Genomic DNA, 6,000 nt, shown 5'->3' on the forward strand with positions numbered 1-6,000 from the left:
GAATGCGTGCATAGTGCCATTGTACAAAGGCAAAGGGGATAAGAGTGAGTGCTCAAATTACAGAGGTATAAGTTTGTTGAGTATTCCTGGTAAATTATATGGGAGGAGTATTGATTGAGAGGGTGAAGGCATGTACAGAGCATCAGATTGGGGAAGAGCAGTGTGGTTTCAGAAGTGGTAGAGGATGTGTGGATCAGGTGTTTGCTTTGAAGAATGTATGTGAGAAATACTTAGAAAAGCAAATGGATTTGTATGTAGCATTTATGGATCTGGAGAAGGCATATGATAAGAGTTGATAGAGATGCTCTGTGGAAGGTATTAAGAATATATGGTGTGGGAGGCAAGTTGTTAGAAGCAGTGAAAAGTTTTTATCGAGGATGTAAGGCATGTGTACGTGTAGGAAGAGAGGAAAGTGATTGGTTCTCAGTGAATGTAGGTTTGCGGCAGGGGTGTGTGATGTCTCCATGGTTGTTTAATTTGTTTATGGATGGGGTTGTTAGGGAGGTAAATGCAAGAGTTTTGGAAAGAGGGGCAAGTATGAAGTCTGTTGGGGATGAGAGAGCTTGGGAAGTGAGCAAGTTGTTGTTCGCTGATGATACAGCGCTGGTGGCTGATTCATGTGAGAAACTGCACAAGCTGGTGACTGAGTTTGGTAAAGTGTGTGGAAGAAGAAAGTTAAGAGTAAATGTGAATAAGAGCAAGGTTATTAGGTACAGTAGGGTTGAGGGTCAAGTCAATTGGGAGGTAAGTTTGAATGGAGAAAAACTGGAGGAAGTTAAGTGTTTTAGATATCTGGGAGTGGATCTGGCAGCAGATGGAACCATGGAAGCGGAAGTGGATCATAGGGTGGGGGAGGGGGCGAAAATTCTGGGGGCCTTAAAGAATGTGTGGAAGTCGAGAACATTATCTCGGAAAGCAAAAATGGGTATGTTTGAAGGAATAGTGGTTCCAACAATGTTGTATGGTTGCGAGGCGTGGGTTATGGATAGTGTTGTGCGCAAGAGGATGGATGTGCTGGAAATGAGATGTTTAAGGACAATGTGTGGTGTGAGGTGGTTTGATCGAGTGAGTAACGTAAGGGTAAGAGATATGTGTGGAAATAAAAAGAGCATGGTTGAGAGAGCAGAAGAGGGTGTTTTGAAGTGGTTTGGGCACATGGAGAGAATGAGTGAGGAAAGATTGACCAAGAGGATATATGTGTCGGAGGTGGAGGGAACGAGGAGAAGAGGGAGACCAAATTGGAGGTGGAAAGATGGAGTGAAAAAGATTTTGTGTGATTGGGGCCTGAACATGCAGGAGGGTGAAAGGAGGGCAAGGAATAGAGTGAATTGGAGCGATGTGGTATACCGGGGTTGACGTGCTGTCAGTGGATTGAATCAGGGCATGTGAAGCGTCTGGGGTAAACCATGGAAAGCTGTGTAGGTATGTATATTTGAGTGTGTGGACGTATGTATATACATGTGTATGGGGGGGGTTGGGCCATTTCTTTCGTCTGTTTCCTTGCGCTACCTCACAAACGCGGGAGACAGCGACAAAGTATAATAAAAATAATATATATATATTTATTTTATCTATTTATTATACTTAATAATAATATATATATATATATTTATTTTATCTATTTATTATACTTTGTCGCTGTCTCCCGCGTTTGCAAGGTAGCGCAAGGAAACAGAAGAAAGAAATGGCCCAACCCCCCCCCCATACACATGTATATACATACGTCCACACACGCAAATATACATACCTACACAGCTTTCCATGGTTTACCCCAGACGCTTCACATGCCTTGATTCAATCCATACTGACAGCACGTCAGCCCCGGTATACCACATCGCTCCAATTCACTCTATTCCTTGCCCTCCTTTCACCCTCCTGCATGTTCAGGCCCAGATCACACAAAATCTTTTTCACTCCATCTTTCCACCTCCAATTTGGTCTCCCTCTTCTCCTCGTTCCCTCCACCTCCGACACATATATCCTCTTGGTCAATCTTTCCTCACTCATTCTCTCCATGTGCCCAAACCACTTCAAAACACCCTCTTCTGCTCTCTCAACCACGCTCTTTTTATTTCCACACATCTCTCTTACCCTTACGTTACTCACTCGATCAAACCACCTCACACCACACATTGTCCTCAAACATCTCATTTCCAGCACATCCATCCTCCTGCGCACAACTCTATCCATAGCCCACGCCTCGCAACCATACAACATTGTTGGAACCACTATTCCTTCAAACATACCCATTTTTGCTTTCCGAGATAATGTTCTCGACTTCCACACGTTCTTCAAGGCCCCCAGAATTTTCGCCGCCTCCCCCACCCTATGATCCACTTCCGCTTCCATGGTTCCATCCGCTGCCAGATCCACTCCCAGATATCTAAAACACTTCACTTCCTCCAGTTTTTCTCCATTCAAACTCACCTCAACCCTACTGTACCTAATAACCTTGCTCTTATTCACATTTACTCTTAACTTTCTTCTTTCACACACTTTACCAAACTCAGTCACCAGCTTCTGGAGTTTCTCACATGAATCAGCCACCAGTGCTGTATCATCAGCGAACAACAACTGACTCACTTCCTAAGCTCTCTCATCCCCAACAGACTTCATACTTGCCCCTCTTTCCAAAACTCTTGCATTTACCTCCCTAGCAACCCCATCCATAAACAAATTAAACAACCATGGAGACATCACACACCCCTGCCGCAAACCTACATTCACTGAGAACCAATCACTTTCCTCTCTTCCAACACGTACACATGCCTTACATCCTCGATAAAAACTTTTCAGTGCTTCTAACAACTTTCCTCCCACACCATAAGTGAGCTTGGGAAGGAGACCTGTGTGAGGAAGTACCAGGAGAGACTGAGTACAGAATGGAAAAAGGTGAGAACAATGGAAGTAAGGGGAGTGGGGGAGGAATGGGATGTATTTAGGGAATCAGTGATGGATTGCGCAAAAGATGCTTGTGGCATGAGAAGAGTGGGAGGTGGGTTGATTAGAAAGGGTAGTGAGTGGTGGGATGAAGAAGTAAGAGTATTAGTGAAAGAGAAGAGAGAGGCATTTGGACGATTTTTGCAGGGAAAAAATGCAATTGAGTGGGAGATGTATAAAAGAAAGAGACAGGAGGTCAAGAGAAAGGTGCAAGAGGTGAAAAAAAGGGCAAATGAGAGTTGGGGTGAGAGAGTATCATTGAATTTTAGTGAGAATAAAAAGATGCTCTGGAAGGAGGTAAATGGGGTGCGTAAGACAAGGGAGCAAATGGGAACTTCAGTGAAGGGCGCAAATGGGGAGGTGATAACAAGTAGTGGTGAAGTGAGAAGGAGATGGAGTGAGTATTTTGAAGGTTTGTTGAATGTGTTTGATGATAGAGTGGCAGATATAGGGTGTTTTGGTCGAGGTGGTGTGCAAAGTGAGAGGGTTGGGGAAAATGATTTGGTAAACAGAGAAGAGGTAGTGAAAGCTTTGCGGAAGATGAAAGCCGGCAAGGCAGCAGGTTTGGATGCTATTGCAGTGGAATTTATTAAAAAAGGGGGTGACTGTATTGTTGACTGGTTGGTAAGGTTATTTAATGTATGTATGACTCATGGTGAGGTGCATGAGGATTGGCGGAATGCGTGCATAGTGCCATTGTACAAAGGCAAAGGGGATAAGAGTGAGTGCTCAAATTACAGAGGTATAAGTTTCTTGAGTATTCCTGGTAAATTGTATGGGAGGGTATTGATTGAGAGGGTGAAGGCATGTACAGAGCATCAGATTGGGGAAGAGCAGTGTGGTTTCAGAAGTGGTAGAGGATGTGTGGATCAGGTGTTTGCTTTGAAGAATGTATGTGAGAAATACTTAGAAAAGCAAATGGATTTGTATGTAGCATTTATGGATCTGGAGAAGGCATATGATAGAGTTGATAGAGATGCTCTGTGGAAGGTATATATATATATATATATATATATATATATATATATATATATATATATATATATATATATATATATATGCCCACATATACATATTAACATACACATACATATACATACACATATGCAGACATTACATACATATGTACATATTCATACTTCCTTGCCTTCATCCATTCCTGTTGCTACTACGCCCCATAGTAAAAGAACATCGCTATCCCCTGCTTCAGTGAGGTAGCGCCAGGAATACAAATAAAACGGCCACATTCGTTCCCACTGTCTCTAGCTGTCATGTGTGTGGATGTAACCAAGATGTGAAAAAAGGAGAGATAGGCAGTATGTTTGAGGAAAGGAACCTGGATGTTTTGGCTCTGAGTGAAACGAAGCTCAAGGGTAAAGGGGAAGAGTGGTTTGGGAATGTCTTGGGAGTAAAGTCAGGGGTTGGTGAGAGGACAAGAGCAAGGGAAGGAGTAGCAGTACTCCTGAAACAGGAGTTGTGGGAGTATGTGATAGAATGTAAGAAAGTAAATTCTCGATTAATATGGGTAAAACTGAAAGTTGATGGAGAGAGATGGGTGATTATTGGTGCATATGCACCTGGGCATGAGAAGAAAGATCATGAGAGGCAAGTGTTTTGGGAGCAGCTGAATGAGTGTGTTAGTGGTTTTGATGCACGAGACCGGGTTATAGTGATGGGTGATTTGAATGCAAAGGTGAGTAATGTGGCAGTTGAGGGAATAATTGGTATACATGGGGTGTTCAGTGTTGTATATGGAAATGGTGAAGAGCTTGTAGATTTATGTGCTGAAAAAGGACTTGTGATTGGGAATACCTGGTTTAAAAAGCGAGATATACATAAGTATACATATGTAAGTAGGAGAGATGGCCAGAGAGCGTTATTGGATTATGTGTTAATTGACAGGCATGCGAAAGAGAGACTTTTGGATGTTAATGTGCTGAGAGGTGCAACTGGAGGGATGTCTGATCATTATCTTGTGGAGGCTAAGGTGAAGATTTGTATGGGTTTTCAGAAAAGAAGAGTGAATGTTGGGGTGAAGAGAGTGGTGAGAGTAAGTGAGCTTGGGAAGGAGACTTCTGTGAGGAAGTACCAGGAGAGACTGAGTACAGAATGGAAAAAGGTGAGAACAATGGAAGTAAGGGGAGTGGGGGAGGAATGGGATGTATTTAGGGAATCAGTCATGGATTGCACAAATGATGCTTGTGGCATGAAAAGAGTGGGAGGTGGGTTGATTAGAAAGGGTAGTGAGTGGTGGAGTGAAGAAGTAAGATTATTAGTGAAAGAGAAGAGAGAGGCATTTGGATGATTTTTGTAGGGAAAAATGCAATTGAGTGGGAGATGTATAAAAGAACGAGACAGGAGGTCAAGAGAAAGGTGCAAGAGGTGAAAAAGAGGGCAAATGAGAGTTGGGGTGAGAGAGTATCATTAAATTTTAGGGAGAATAAAAAGATGTTCTGGAAGGAGGTAAATAAAGTGCGTAAGACAAGGGAGCAAATGGGAACTTCAGTGAAGGACACAAATGGGGAGGTGATAACAAGTAGTGGTGATGTGAGAAGGAGATGGAGTGAGTATTTTGAAGGTTTGTTGAATATGTGTGATGATAGAGTGGCAGATATAGGGTGTTTTGGTTGAGGTGGTGTGCAAAGTGAGAGGATTAGGGAAAATGATTTGGTAAACAGAGAAGAGGTAGTAAAAGCTTTGCGGAAGATGAAAGCCGGCAAGGCAGCAGGTTTGGATGGTATTGCAGTGGAATTTATTAAAAAAGGGGGTGACTGTATTATTGACTGGTTGGTAAGGTTATTTAATGTATGTATGACTCATGGTGGGGTGCCTGAGGATTGGCGGAATGTGTGCATAGTGCCATTGTACAAAGGCAAAGGGGATAAGAGTGAGTGCTCAAATTACAGAGGTATAAGTTTGTTGAGTATTCCTGGTAAATTATATGGGAGGGTATTGATTGAGAGGGTGAAAGAATGTACAGAGCATCAGATTGGGGAAGAGCAGTGTGGTTTCAGAAGTGGTAGAGGATGTGTGGATCAGGTGTTTGCTTTGAAGAATGTA

Source organism: Panulirus ornatus, chromosome 19 (genome assembly GCF_036320965.1).
Source record: "Panulirus ornatus isolate Po-2019 chromosome 19, ASM3632096v1, whole genome shotgun sequence".
Classification (NCBI taxonomy): Eukaryota; Metazoa; Arthropoda; class Malacostraca; order Decapoda; family Palinuridae; genus Panulirus; species Panulirus ornatus.